This window comes from Delphinus delphis, chromosome 10 (assembly GCF_949987515.2).
Source record: "Delphinus delphis chromosome 10, mDelDel1.2, whole genome shotgun sequence".
Classification (NCBI taxonomy): domain Eukaryota; kingdom Metazoa; phylum Chordata; class Mammalia; order Artiodactyla; family Delphinidae; genus Delphinus; species Delphinus delphis.
The window spans coordinates 75,478,077-75,493,584 of record NC_082692.2 but is presented as its reverse complement, the minus strand read 5'-3'; the positions used below and the strand labels follow the sequence as shown (position 1 = coordinate 75,493,584).

Genomic DNA, 15,508 nt, shown 5'->3' with positions numbered 1-15,508 from the left:
TCTAGAAACACCCTCAAAAACACACCTAGAAATAATGTTTAATCTGGGCACCCTGTGTTCCAATCAAGTTGAGATATAAAATTAACAACCACAGTTAACTAAGGTATGGCATCAATAATTAAAATCACATTTAAAAAATAGGAACATGCAAAAATGAGAATATCTTGAGCAGCTAGGCTCTTTGAGGACCGGGGTCCCTGCTTATCATTTTTGTGTCTCTCAAAGGTCCACAAAGTACCTTCTATATTCTAGATGTTAAATGAATGAGTAAATGAGTGAGTGAATGGCACTGCTAATACCACTTCTTTTTGTCTGTTGCCTTGTGTTTTCAGGCTTCAACTCTGGTCATGATTTTTATCTCTCGACTTGTCCCTTTTCTTTTATAAGAGACTTGAATATCTTTTTTTTTTTTAATCCTGATCTTTTCTCTTTTAACCTTTGATTCCTGACATTTCCCTTTCCATTTCTCACTTTCTTTTATAGTGCAACCACTTTTGTCTGTTTCAGTCTCTCTTCTCCATAGCTTTTTGTGTCAATTTTTTTATTCTTGTAACTTTTCTCTTTTTTAGATACTGTTGGTGAGCTGGTTACTGTATTGAGTTAAAGAAGGCACCCCATTGAGTCATTGTGAGAGAAAGCTGATTAACTGACTAATGATGTAATTTTTACTGTGTTAGGGTCTTTAGCTGCTACAATCTGGGGAAATGGATTGCTTTATAATGGCATTTTTATCATAATCCAAACCTCAAAGCACCTGTACTTTTGTTCCTTTTTCTTTGATTTTTTAAACCTACTAGTTATAAATATTGATTCTTTAACTTTCTCTATATTCTCTGTTTTAAAAATAATACCCATAACTGAAGATACTATGGTAATAAAAATCAACCCGCCACCCCACCCCAGGATGTTCGTTGGCCTCCAGTTATTGCTGGTCTTATTTTCCAGCATAGGAAAGAGAACTAATCAGAACCAATTGAACCCTCCAGAATTCTGTGTTGGGCATGTAGGAAATATCAGATAGGTATAATCATTAGGCTGATGTGATTAATATATTTGTTCTATTAATCATATTATTTCATATTATACAATAAGTATGTTTCAATAATCTGATTTATTATTTATTTGAAGGGCAGAAAAATATTGTGTCTATGATAATGAACTCTGAATCTAAATTTCTTAGGTTCAAATCCTAACTACTCTGATTACTAGCTTGGGCAAGTTATTTTCTCTCTATAGTATTCAATTTCCTCATCTGTAGAAGTATTACTATCAATCATATAGAATTATGAGGATTAAAAGAGTTATTATTGAAATCCCCTTATGAATAGGGCCTGACACATAGCAAGCATTTAGAAAATGCTAATTGTCCTTGATTTTTTTTTTTTACAGTCTATCCCAATTATTTTCCTCCCAATTTTTTACTTTGAAAATATTAAAACTTAAGAAAAATTGAGAGAACAACAGATACCCAAATACCTTTCACAGGAATTTAGTTATTCATTAATATTTTGACACTGTTGTTCATTTGCTTTCTTTTTCTCATTTATATACTTTTGAAAACTAATTGCAATTCAGCTGTAGACATTGTATTTCCACCTGACATTTAACCTTGTGTCTCCTAAGATCAATGTGTAACCATAATACTATTATCACACCCAAGAAATTTAAACACTATGTTATCAAATATAGTCAAATGTCCCCATTAATGTCCCTTGTACCTTGTAGTGTCCCTTTTTCCTTATTTCTATTTTCTTTTCTATAAATCCACTCAGATTACACATTTCTTTAGTTGTTGCACTGCTTTGGACTCTTTAATCTAGAATAGTCTCCTGCTTTTATTTATCTTTCGTGAGTTAATATTTTTGAAGTTTCCAAGCCAGTGTCTTGGAATGCCACGCAATGTGGATTTGTCCAGTTGTTTCCTCATAATTAGATTTAGTTTAAACATTTTTGGCTAAAATACTACCTAGGTGATATTGTATACTTCACATTGCATCATATCAGAGGCACCTAATTTTTTGTATCATTCTTGGTGATGCCATATGATCACTTGATTAAGGTGATATTCTCCAAATACCTCAAATTTTGGAAGGTATGTGTTTTATTGAGATTTGTTTTTTGCTTTGTAATTAGTAAGTAATCTGTGAGGTGATATTTTGAGAGTGGGTGAATATTCTGTTTCCCAAGAACTTTTCATCCATTGGTTTTATTATTCATGGATGAATCTTGCCTGTTGGTGTTCTTCTAATTGTATTAGCCTTATATATTTATTAGCTGATATGCTTTGGTAACAAAAGAGCTCCTCCTCCCCATACCCGTAGTAGGATTGGATTATTATCATCCTAGCTGGAACAATTTACTCATACAGTATGGTACTTCTTTCAGCTAAAATAAAATATGTGTTTTCTTTGCTGCTTTTATCACAGATTTTTATTTCAAACTTTGTATTAAGTAAAGTCAGCTTACAGAAGATGCACAAATCATATGTGTATAGCTCAAGGAAGTTCCACAAATTAAATATAACTATATAAACAGATCCTTATTCTTTAGTGATGCTCAGATTGTCCCCAGGTTAGCCAGTAGGATCCCCTCTAATCTAGTTCCTGTGTCCTTTTGACATGTCTCTGTCAGTTTTGAGTATGCCCTTGAAGAAAATAAGATCTTTTAAGCTTACATTGTATTTTCCCTAGTCCTGATCAAGAATAAGTCATTTCTTCAAAGAGTACTGCCTCCCTTTAGTGGGGAATGGAATTTAGGAACAAAGATTTGGCTACTAGGTGGGATCATTGATACTTTGGTGTCATTACTTCTAAGATATATGTATGTATTTATGTGTATATACATGTATATACTATATATGTAATAACCTACATTTCAAATCCAACATCACAAAATTCTTCTTCAGCTACCCTCATTCCTTATTCGTATCTCCTTTATTCCACTGTGAGAGTTCAATGTATTGATTCATTTGCTCTGTCCTATAACATTCAGAAAATAGTGTCAGAAATACTACATCAATACTACTTCCAACAACCAATCTACTAAGTAAAGTTCAAGATTAATTTGTACTTCTTTTTGTACTAATGCTCCACTGTGAATATACATTCAGAGTACCAGACTCAAAACTTATTGGAATTCATTTTTTGTCTTCTGTGTTTATTTTTATCAATATAGCATACCTTCTACTTCTTTTCCTGTTTGCATGCAAGTTTAGGTTTTATTTTTTCCATCTTTTTCTATTTGAATATGTAAAACTTTACATGGTTCAAAAGCCAAACTTAGATAAAAAGTTGTCCAAGGAAGTCCTATTTCATGCCTACCCTTTCAACCCAGGTCTTACCTACCCTCCATAGTAAATGTTTTCATTAGTTTCCAGTTTATCCTTCAGGTGTTTATTACAAAACTAGCAAATACATACATATATACAAATGCTTACTTTCTGTCCTTTCTTATGCAGAAGGTAGTGACTATACATATTCTTTTTCACTTTGCTTTTTTTTAACCTGGCAAATTTTCCATATCATTTTATAAAAATCCTCCTTATTCTTTATTACAGCTGACTAGTATTCCTTCTTGTGATATACCGGGGTGGTTCCTGTGGATGGCTTAGATTGTTAAGTATTTTGTCATTAGAAATAAGACCACAGTGAATAACTTTGTGTCTGTTGTTTCTCCTTTATCGTTGAAGGTATATGTTTAGAGCGAATTGCTGTAACTGACATTGCTGTTAAGTAAACATACAGATAAATAGGTAGATGGATATATGAGTAAACAGATACATAGTTTTATTAGCCAGTACCACATATCCCTTCATACAGGTTATACCCTTTTGCGTTCTCACTAGCAATGCAAAAGAGGGACTGTTTCTCCACACCCTTGACAACAGAGTATATTGTCAAGCTTTTGAACTTTTGCTAATCTGGTAAGTGAGAAACAGTATCCTGGTGCAGTTGTTTTTAAATAAATGCCTTATTTTAGAATAGGTTTATATTTATAGAAAAGTTGTAAAGATAATACAAATTGTATGAGTTCTCATGTACTCCACACCCAGTGTTTCCTATTGTTAACCTCTTATATCAGTGTAGTACAATTGTTGTAATTCTAACTGTAGCTTTAATTTGCTTTTCTCTTATTATAAGTAAAGGTAAGCATATTTTCATGTGTTTAAAGGCCATTTCTATATCCTTTTCTGTGACCTTCTTGTTCCTTTATTTTGCTCATACAAAGAACTGGGGTTTTGAATACCTTTTTTCCTTTAACTTTTAACAAGTGATTGGTGCTTAATCTATTATATATATTGTATATGCTTTTTTCTAGCATGCATTTGTTTTTTGACTTTGCTTATGGGTTTTTTTTTCCTGTGCAAAAGAGTTTTAAAATTTTCATATAGTCAAAATTTTCAATCTTTTCCTAATTTTTTTTTAACATTTGGATTTGAATCATAGTTAGAAAGGCTTTCCCCACATCGAAGTTGTAAAGAAATTAATGTTTTCTTCTAATACTTGTTTTATTATTGATGTTAGTAGTTGCCCTTGATTTTAAGACTAATCATGTTGAATCTCAAGGGCTGCCACAACTCACAGGATTAATGCTAACACAAGCTGATGGCTGGGGAGGAAAAGGGGACAATGGAGACTTCAGACTCCTTATCTTTCCTAGTCTCCTAGGCAGGGGTGTTTGGGATTTTGGATCCGTAGTCCAGGGCTCAGCAAATAGAAGTCGTCATAGAGTAACTAAACGAATGAATGAGTAAAAGAAGTTCTAGACAGGAATGATGCGTGGCTTAAAAATTAGGCTCTCTCTCTGGAGAATCTGATGCGCACCAAAGCTACAAAACTAGCGATGGAAGAGCAAACAAGAGACACTCAATTTTGGTTTATAGGCCAACTTGCCAAGGATAAGAAACTACAGGTTCCTTATCCTGAGGGGAAGTCTCAGCCTTTAAAGAGGGCTGGATATAACTTATTCATTCTTGTCTCCTTTGTGCAATCTCCTTTCTTGATCGTGGTTACTTTGGAAACAGTTATATTTGGAGTGTTTATACTCTGGAGGAAGTAGGATAGACAAACGTGATTTACTCATCGTAAGTCGAATTCTTGGAGCCATCTTCGTGCCAGATGTACAATCATTTTTTTCCCTGTGAATTTTTGCTATGTGTTTATGACACCAAATAGCTGAATTAAATGTGTAAAATTGGTTTAGTAATCCAGATGTCTAGAAAATAGTGCAACTTTGTTACCTTGTGATAATATTATATGACTAGACTTTGTGTCTTAATGAGTTAGATACATTATGCACACTTATGTGTAAAGCAATAGAATTGCTAAATTAATTATATGATGATTTTTTTTTTATAACTGAATTGTGCTCTACAGAGTGTTTGCTTCATGCCTTTTATCTCACTTAGATGTGTTCAATGGCTTTGGTGGCCCAAATCTGGGTTTTTATTTTGCTTCTCCCAATTACTTTTTTAACTTAAAAAGTGGTTTTTGTTCTCTAAGTCTCATCTAAAAATAGGCTTTTAAAACTTGTTCTATATCTTCATTTTAATGTTGGTTATGCTGACTTAAAAAAGAAATGCACAACGTGAGAGTCGTGAGTTAAGTTTTATCTGGGGCAAAGTGAGGACTATAGCCTGGGAGACAGCATTTCAGATAGCTCTGAGAAACTGCTCCAAAGAGGTAGGGGGGAAGGTCAGAATATATGTGATTTTGGTGAAAGGGGAGTACATGCAATCAAGCACATGTTTTTTGCAGAAGGTTTCTGCTAGTCTCATGAAGGTTACTGCTAGTCACGAGCAGATGTCACCATGAAGCAATTTAGTGCTTTTCTAGATATGAGGAGAGACAAGAATTGGACTCATAAAATCGGCCCATAAAATATCTAACTATCTGAAGACCTGTTCTGCCAGCTTTTCCCAGAGCACAGAATGCCTCATTTCTGCTGTCCACCCTGAACTCCTTTCAGAGGGTGTTGAAAGTCAGCAGCTGCAGCAGCATATGATTTAATCCTTGTAGAGGTGGATGGCAAGTGCCAATTTATAGCTGACAGTTATATGACTGTATGTGTTCATCGAAATTCATAGAAATGTACACTAAAAGGGGAAAATTTTACTATTTTTAAATTATACCTGCATACGCCTGGTTAAAAAAGCAAACAAAATGATGTTTGCTATTATTGAAAAGAGGGAATACTGACCACGTACTGAAAAAACCTCAAAACAAAACAAAACAAAGCAAAATGGTGCTCAGTGACACATATTGTTGAGATGCCCATGAACTCCCTTGAATCTACAGTGGTTGCTTATAATTCCCAGTACATTTTCTCTGAAATTAAAAAAATGTACCTAGCTACAAGTGAGTGGGAATCACATTGTTGTAGGGATATTTCAAAGATATCAAGATTAGCAAAGAATAATGCTTTAGTTGTTATTATTGATAGTAACATGTTACTTGAGCACCTAATGTATTATTTTGCAGTAAAATGATTGAGAACCTCTTGCCTCAATGACTAAATTCTTTACCCTTTACTGAAATGGAGCAGGACCCTGTGGGGCCCTCTGAGGTACAAATCTTTTCCGTGTCCCCTCTTTCTTGTTTATAGGAAATAGTCTTCATTTAGCCTCCTTGACCCTCCCTGAGTTCCAAAGGGCAGATTCAGACAGTTGCTAATCAGAAAAGGCAGAACACAGAAACAAAGGAGGAGCAGTCAAGAAACTATAGTGCAGCCATGGGGCAGGGTCCTGGTTCCTCCTCAAGGAACCATAACAGTATATCTTTGAGTTCTTCTCTTGGAACTAAGGCCACTGCCCAGGTGGAAGGTGGTAACTTCAGGCTGATCACAAGATTCCTGGAGCACCACACTGTTACCTCACCACCAACCAATCAGAAGAAAGTCTGCACACAGTGAAAAATAATGAAGACTCTGACCACCTCCTCAAATGATTAACTGTGATTAACTTCCCCTTTCTCCCTTTAAAAACTTTAACGGTTGAGCAGAATCTTTGGAGTTGGTTTTCAGACATGAGCCCACCTTCTCTCCAGGTTGCTGGCCTCCTGAATATAGCAATCTTTCTTTTCCAATCAACATTTGTCTCTCGAGTATTGGCTTTCAAGCTGCGAGCAGCCGACCCTGAGCTGTGTAACATTACCATCCATGTATATTTGTTATATTATGACTTAGAGTTATTTAAAAAAGAAATTAAGCACAAATGAGCCCATAGTTACATATTATTCTGCAGGATGCTTCTCTCACTTAACATGTCTTGTGCTCCTGTCCACATTTAGAGTCATTTTTTTATTTATGTTGCATATCTGAAATGGCTATAGCTATAACTTTGACTTGGATGGAACAACCATTGCACAATTTAAGAATGTCAAAATACTCAGTGATCAAGAAAAAAGATATTTTAGGTCAATATTATTTTCAAAATCAAATAAATGCCAAAAAAATCTATGATGAACAAAATATAAAAATTTTAAATAAAGACCAGTGCTGTGCTGAGCCATATTGGAGCCCAAGGCAAAAGAAAAATGAAGTTAATTAAATGAATGAAACTAAGTAAATTAATTTAAAATCATTTAAGATCATTACTACTAATGAGAAAATGTCAAAGATGACAATTCTCCCCATTGAAAACAAGATAAAGAAATAAATGTTGAAAATGTTATATACTTTGTACCCATTAAAGCTACAAAATTGACATTGTAATAAATTCTGGCTTCAGTGTCCTCCAAAAAAATTAACAAAATACATGAAAACCTATAAATAGGAGTGCATACGCAGGCTTAAATGTGATTCAGCATGGCATTAATCTTTATTTAAAATTTTGATATTTTGATCACCATTAATTTTTTCACATCAATTTTGATTTTTAAAAATATTTCATTGAAGTTTCATCTTGGTCTATGGCCATGCCACCCTGAATGTGCCCAATCTCATCTGAAGTATAATCTTGATTACTGAGGGGTTTTGGGTTTTGTTTTGTTTTTTTGTTTTTTTAGCGCTCCTTAAGTTTTGTACTTGAGGTGATTGTCTCACTTGCCTCACTCTAATCCTGGCCCTGAATCCCATTACTCTGCTTCTTGACCAAATTGGAGATGAACTTCAAGTAGAAGAATAAATGAGAGCTGTACGAGGCATGGTAGAAAGTGCTTTCTGACAGGGTATGGGGTATTTATCCCAGGTCAGGTATCTTGAAGTTGCCCCCAACTTTTCCTTCAGATGGCCATTTAGGTTTCCTGGCCTTGACTAAATTGTCAACTAGACAAAGCAGCTGCTGTGTGTGTGTGGGGGGGGGGGAGGTGGTAAAGGGGAGCAGAATGGGTAACCCCAAAATATGCCTCTTTGACATAAGGATTATTTTAAGCTGATTATATTTAAGAAACTGCAACACAGGAGAAGCTCTGAAAACAGTAGAAGTTAGGGAATTCTATCATTTGTAGATCTACATTTTTGTAGGGAAAAACTACATTGTAAGGGAAATCTACATTTTATAAGGGAAATCTACCTTTTTAAAGGAAATTTACATTAGAATGGAAGATACCTATTGCCAGAGAACTTTTTCACCAGAGAGACTTACCTGCCTGGCAAGATGACCTTTGTTTTCAAAACATCTCCTCCTCTCACCTTCCTGTGAATTGCCTTCCTGTTTTTGAAGCATCAGACCCCTATCCCTTTTCTTAGCTCAGGATGGTGCATTGGCTTCAATCCTCTGGCTGCCTTTTGAGTCTCATCTTTGTGGACTCCTGTACCTATGTATGTAATTAAATATGTTTTTCTCCTTTAAATCTCATTTTATAGGGGTCTCAGCCAAGAACTCAGAAGGGTAGAGAGAAAATTATTTTTCCTCCACTACAGGGCAGATGAGTGGGGGATGATCCTTTGAGGCCTCCAGTGACCTTTGTCTAGTGTGGTATGTGGTATTTCCAAAGATTTCCATTTTCTGCCTTTGATTTGCTTTGTGGAGCTTCTTAGCTACTCCTGATGTTCCTCTTTTCTCAGCCTCTACCATCCACTTTCTTTGATTATCATCCCATTTCCACCCCCATGTGCCTCAGGTGGAATTTTAAGAATCCTGAAATTATGGTCAGGTTTTAATGTTTGACAGAGATGTATCCTTGAGAGAAAGAGGTCTAGTTATTACCAGCTGGGTTTTGGTTCTTGGTGATGAAGCCACTCTTGCTTAGACGTTGAGCAGTTGTGGAAATGTTCCCTTCTTTTGAAGGATCTCTGGCAAGCTGTTGGATGTGACAAGGGCTCTGTGAACCCTGGCCTTTGGCTCCAGTTTTAAGAGTTTTCCTTTATTCACTGGGCAGCCTTTACCATTATGAATCTTGCCTTTTTGCAAGACCAGTGAATTCTGCAAAGGTTTATTAATCTTGATTTAATGTATTCATATGAAGAAATGTAACAGCGAGGGAATAAAGCTTATGTAGGCATTGCAGGGGTCCCTTTGGGGGTCCACTCTATATTACTCATAGCAATGAAAAGTAGAAATGGCAAGTTATATTAGCTAAGTTCAAGATACAAAAGGCAATATTAATTTCACAGGAAGTGTAAAAGGATATGTAAATGTGATCAACTCCCAGGAAAACATTGCAGTATACCACTTCAGGCTTTGAAATTATGCAGTTTAATAAACACTTGTTAAGAAGCATCACATACCAAACATTGAATTTTAAAGCAGGTGTTTCTGATCACATACTGTTTTTATGGAACAGCGTTATTTTCCTAAGTTTTTTGAACCCTAAACATAAAGATTGGGGTGTGCAAAGTAGTAGATTTATCAGTAGCAGTCACATGTTCTTGGGAAAGCACAGATGGCTGTGAAAAGAAAAATTCCATGTTGTTGCTTTTTAATTAAAAGTGTAATTTGGAAGTGTGGGCCATTAGACTAGAACCTGAAGTAAAAATTTCTAAGGCAAATGTGTTTAGCCAGTAACTGATGAGGGAGAATTATCATGGAGTTTTAATTAGTTCAGCTCTAATGGGAGAAGCTTTCATGTAAGTTTCTTCTCACAACTTCCTTGGGTCTATGCTTCTTGGCTAGAAACCTTCCTATTTATTTATAATCAGAACCAAGCTTGAGCTCCTACTAAATGGAAAGGGCTGTTAGAAAGTTGCACCGGATTTTAAAGTCTTAAAGACCAAGCTGTATAGGCAGAGTAAAAAAAAAAATCTTCATCTTTGAATGAAGTGGTTTCTCAGATGTTTCAATAGATTGTTCAGAGATCAATAGATTGTTCAGAGACTGGGAGGAGTTTTACAATGTTTTAGACACGCATCAGTAATATTTTGTTCTGAATTTGCTCGTCTTGTACTTTCGTGGAGCTTTTCATTGCTGTTCAGTCTTGTGTTAAGAAATTGAGATAAAAAAGCATTAGGGAGAATGCTTACACTAAGTGGGTGAGGTGTGAGTGAAGGAAACAGTTATTTTCAAATACTGCTGGTGGCAAGTCAGCTGTGTATATAAAAAAATCTTGTATACTGTTTGATCCAACAATTCTGTGTCTATATATTTATCTTAAAGAAATATCTTGACAAATTCACAAAGGCATGTGTCTTTAAGTAATTTTGTTGTAGAGCTGTTCATGATATTAAGAAGAAAAACCAAACATCCTAAGTGCAAAATACATGGTTAAATATTTTCTGTCTTTTGTTGGGGAGGAAGAAATTTTCCTCTACCCTTCTAGGTCCTTCCAGCTGTTCTAAGAATTAAATCGAAGTGAGAAAGATTAAGAGGAGAAAGTCAAAGAAAAGTTTAATAACATGTTTACATGGGAGAGACCCAGGAAAATTGAGTAATTCATTAGGATGACTGAAACCCTCACCTTAAGCAGCATCTTCAGCTGAAGACAAAAGAGGATGTTGAGGGTAGTGGTTTGGGACTTCAAAGGGAAGGAAGGCCATTGACATGGATTTGGAAAAGCAAAAGGTTGGTAAGTAAATGTTTGCTGGGCCAGGCAGTGACAGTGGGACACAGAGTGGACTGATCTCTAGACCCTACCCCACCATACCTAGCCTACGTTCTTTGCGGATATCTCTGGAGATAGCTCTATTCTGGGAATAGGTCCTCTATCTACATTCTTTTAGCAGTTAGGGGGAAGGTCGTAGTTTCTTCCTAAATCTTTTGGGCCTTGATTGTTTACAGCTTGAAATAATCCTCATGCCAGAGAAACATTTTGGGGTGGTGAATTTTGCTTCCCTTCTCTCCCCTACACTTTATACAGTGGAATACCATGTAGACTTTAAAAATGCTATTTAAAAATTTTTTAATTTAATTTTTATTTTTAAAAATTTATTTACTTTTGGTTTCATTGGGTCTTAGTTGCGGCACGCTGGCTCTTTCGTTGCAGCACAGGCTCTTTGTTGCAGTGTGTGGGCTTAGTTGCCCTGTGGCATGTGGGATGTTAGTTCCCCGACCAGGGATTGAAACCATGTCCCCTGCACTGGAAGGCTATTCTTAACCACTGGACCACCAGGGAAGTCCCGAAAAATGCTATTGTTGATGACTCAATAACATGGAAAGATTTTTATATGAAGTGAAAATAAAAATAAATTACAAAATAGGAAGTATAGTAAATATAGTCTTATTGAATAGAGTTTTTAAAGAGGTATATATTGATACAGTAATATGTCCTAAAATGTTAACTGTTCCAAAATTTTTCTTTGAATTTAACTATAGTTTTTTTCTATAATAAACATGGATTACTTGATGATAAAAATAAGAGAAAATGCACCATCAATGCAAGATAATAAAATATAACACAGGTGATCCTTGCTTTATAAAAGTAGGTGATTATAAAACAGATTTGCACTACAAATTATTATTTGCTCTAGAGAACGATTCCTGTGGTTATGATGAGTTAGTATCTTCTTTAGTAATTCACGTTTAGTTCACAGCTCTCTAGTGAAGCTAGCCTGCTGAGGAAACCTGGGGTTAGGGAAAATGAAAGCTACTGCGTTAGGAGATGAAAGGCCTGCAGAAACAAAGTTTATGCATCTTTGAATTTTCCCTGAGGTCAATAGGCAAATAGTATTTTATTCCTATAGCAGGCCCTTGATGCCAAAATCTCAGCCTCTGTGCATCAGTGCGGAATCAAGTCTCGGAGACAGAGTTTTGGGTGAAGTAGAAAAGAATAGTTTTATTGCTTTGCCAGGTAAAGGGGGACACACTGGGCTCCTGCCCCGAAAAACTATGTGTCCCAACCAGGGAGGATTTGATGAGGAGTTTTATAGCAATGGGTCAAGGGTGGGGTTGCTGATGAGATTAGGGTGTGTGCGAGGCCTTCACTCCTCTAATCTGGTCTCAGCTAATCTTCTTGATAAACTTCTCTGGTTCCTTTAATGTAGCCTCAGGTGGTCTTTCTATGGTATGAAGAATGCTGACATCTTAAAGAGCTTAAAGACATTGTTATGTGTATCCCTTGAGGTGGAACCAGGACCCTGCCCCAAGGCTGCACTATTGTTTCCTGGCTGCCCCTCCCTTCCCAGTCTTTGTATCCCTTCCCTTCCCAGATTAGCAACTGTTCAGATCTGCCCTTTGGAACTCAGGGAAGGTCATGGAAGCTGGAGTCAAGAAACGGACTGAAAGGCTTCCATGCCCAGGTGCCCCCACAAGGCCCTGCTCAGTTTCACCCTTTTATACCATACTGAGGGACACTTAAATGTATTCAATAAAGGGAATTCCTTTATATAGCGAGCACAAGGAGAGCCTTTCTGTAATTCAGAATTCAGATACCATTAAACTTGACTCTGTGTAATTAAAAATTTAAAAAAAAATCCTTTTGCATGGCAAAAAGCATAAAGTCAAACCACAAGTGATAAGCTGAGGGAAAACATTTGCAAGATATGTTATGATAAAGAGTTAACATTCTTCATATGTGATTTGAGGAGTTATTACAAAGTACAAATTGAGGAGAAAAAAAACCATAAAACCAGTAGAAAAGTGGCAAAAGACCTAGACAGTACACAAAAATTGATATAAAAATGGTCTTTCAGCATATGAAAGTTATGTTTAACCTCACTCATAAGAAGAGCTATGCAGTATCATCTGTACTTATGAAATATTGAAAACATCCTAAATGCCTGTGTATAGGAGATTATTTGAATGAGTCATGGCATAACTCACACAGTGGTGTGCTGTAAAATAGAATCAGAAGGATCCTTATGAATTAACATGGAGCGCTTCTCAGAGACGTTGTTAATGCAAAAAGCAAAGTATGGAAGGATATAGATAGCATGCTACATTTTATGTATGAAAGAAGGAGAAATAAGAATGTCTGTCTATCTATCTATCTGATTATTTTTGCAAAAGGAAACAAAGAAAGGATAAAGTGGAAAAAATGAAATTGGTAATCTGTAGTGTGGGAATGGGATTAGAAGAGTTAGGGAAGGGAGTGTTACCAGCCTGAAGATACCTTTCTTTATAGTTTTGACTTTGAAACCATGTTAATGTTTTGTATACCCAAAAGATAAAATTAAACTACAAGACTGGGAGTAAAAATGGAATAAAAACAGAGGTAAATGAATCTAGCTATATATCAAGTGAATGATATGATCACACATAAGGGAAAGAAATAATAATTCAAGTTATTTTGAACACCGTATCTTGACTGTACTTTTGGCTCAGTTTAAAGATAACTAGAAAGAAATCTTGAACTTTCTACATTTACAATTGCTGTTGATAGTGGTAGTGATGGAACATTCTGAAATTATTTTTATGTGTTGTAGGACTGTACAACTGAGTATATATATATTGGGGGGGGGTAGCCTGTATATCACTGTGGAAGAATAGTAATACAATAGTAATACAAATAAATATGGAGTGAGGGAAGGGAAGGTAGAACAGTGTACTATTGGATTGAGATTAGAAGTGTCAATATGAACACATGATTAAACATACATATAGATTAAACACATATAGATTAAACATACATATATGTATGATTAAACATACATATAGATATAAATATATATTTATAATTCATAGTTCTGTCTTATGAAAAGGTCTCCAAGCAGTGACAAGCCCAGCACCAATGAGCACACCTAGTTCCTGGTTCTTTGTTTCTAAATACCATTTCCCATGAAAAGGAACTTGGAGAAATTCTCATTCCAGGTCCCAAGTGGGAAAGTACAGGAAAACCTGGAACATTTTGTTGTGCCAGCAAATAAGAAACTGCTAGAGAAAAAACGGATGAGGACATGTCTGAATGACACAGAAGCCAGCTTCAAACAGGATACTTAAAGGTCAAGCTAATAAGGTATACTTAAGCCACAAATAAATAAAGAAAGAAGGGAGGAAGCCAAGCTCTTCTTATATAGAATACCCACTAATAAATGTGGAAGAAATGATGGAATTAGAAAATCACTATTTTACAACTTCTCTAGTAATAATTAATTCAGACTAGAATTATCAGTAAATGCTAAAATCATCGAGCAGAAGCTTTTTTGGGAACAGGATATTTGCATAGTTTCAAAAAATCTCGCCACACATTATTTATTATATGCATTTATACTGTAGGGGAAGAAAAAGTTTTCCTCAACCCTCTTGGAGTCCCTGGCTGGGTCTGAAAATTAAAATGATAAAGACAGGTTAACAGGAGAAAAGCATACAAATTTATTTAATGTAAGTTTTACATGATATGGGAGCCTTCATAAGGAAATGAAGACCCAGAGAAACAGACCTGCGTATTTTTATTCTAGCTTTGATGACAAGTGGGCAGTCATGTAGAACTATGATAGGTCAGAGAATATGAGGTAAGTGCAGTTAACTGGGAGCAACTTAGCAAGGCCTGTTTGTAAGGATTCTTCTCAGTGTCCCTTTGTCTTCAGATATAGGAATGATCCTTTCCTCCAGAAGGAGGACACCCCTCACATGAGGGTTTTATGCTCTGTTTCAGGGGAGAATGCCAGGGGCAGCTTTGAGACTTTCCTACTGCCATTTTCTCAAACTCCTTCACTTTAAAATATGCAGTATACCAAGGTGCCATATTTTGGGTTAGCATGAACTAAATCCCATCAATACACACAACAGGCACAGACACATAGACAAAGACACACACACACACACACACACACACACACACACCCCCATGCAAGGAGTAATCAAGATATCATCTTATGCAAAGGATCAAATTTAACATCACCAACAATGGGAACAACTTCCATCAGGTGCCTCCTGATATAATGCAATAAGAAAGACATAAAATCACTTAAGTAGTATGCCTTTTAAAATGTGTAATGTGAATCTAACCCTGAGGACACAGTCAGACTAGCATAAATATCTTAGCCACGGATCTGTCCTCTTCAAAAATGTTAATGACATTATAGGCAAAGAAAGACTGAGGAACTACTCTAGATTCAAGAAGACTAAAGGGACATTGCAACTAAAAGCATTGTGACCCTGGCTTGGGGAAAAATGGCCATACAGGATATTCTTGGGATTGAGAAATGTAAATGTGGACTATATGTAAGATAGTATTTTATCAGTGTTCCCTGAATTTGA

The 15,508-nt window shown here is 35.8% G+C and overlaps 1 protein-coding gene across 23 annotated transcripts in view; it reads left to right on the top strand.

The window, feature by feature from the left end:
• Positions 1 to 15,508, top strand: part of FHIT (fragile histidine triad diadenosine triphosphatase) — a 1,444,513-nt gene that overhangs the window by 333,235 nt on the left and 1,095,770 nt on the right. The window lies entirely within an intron of this gene.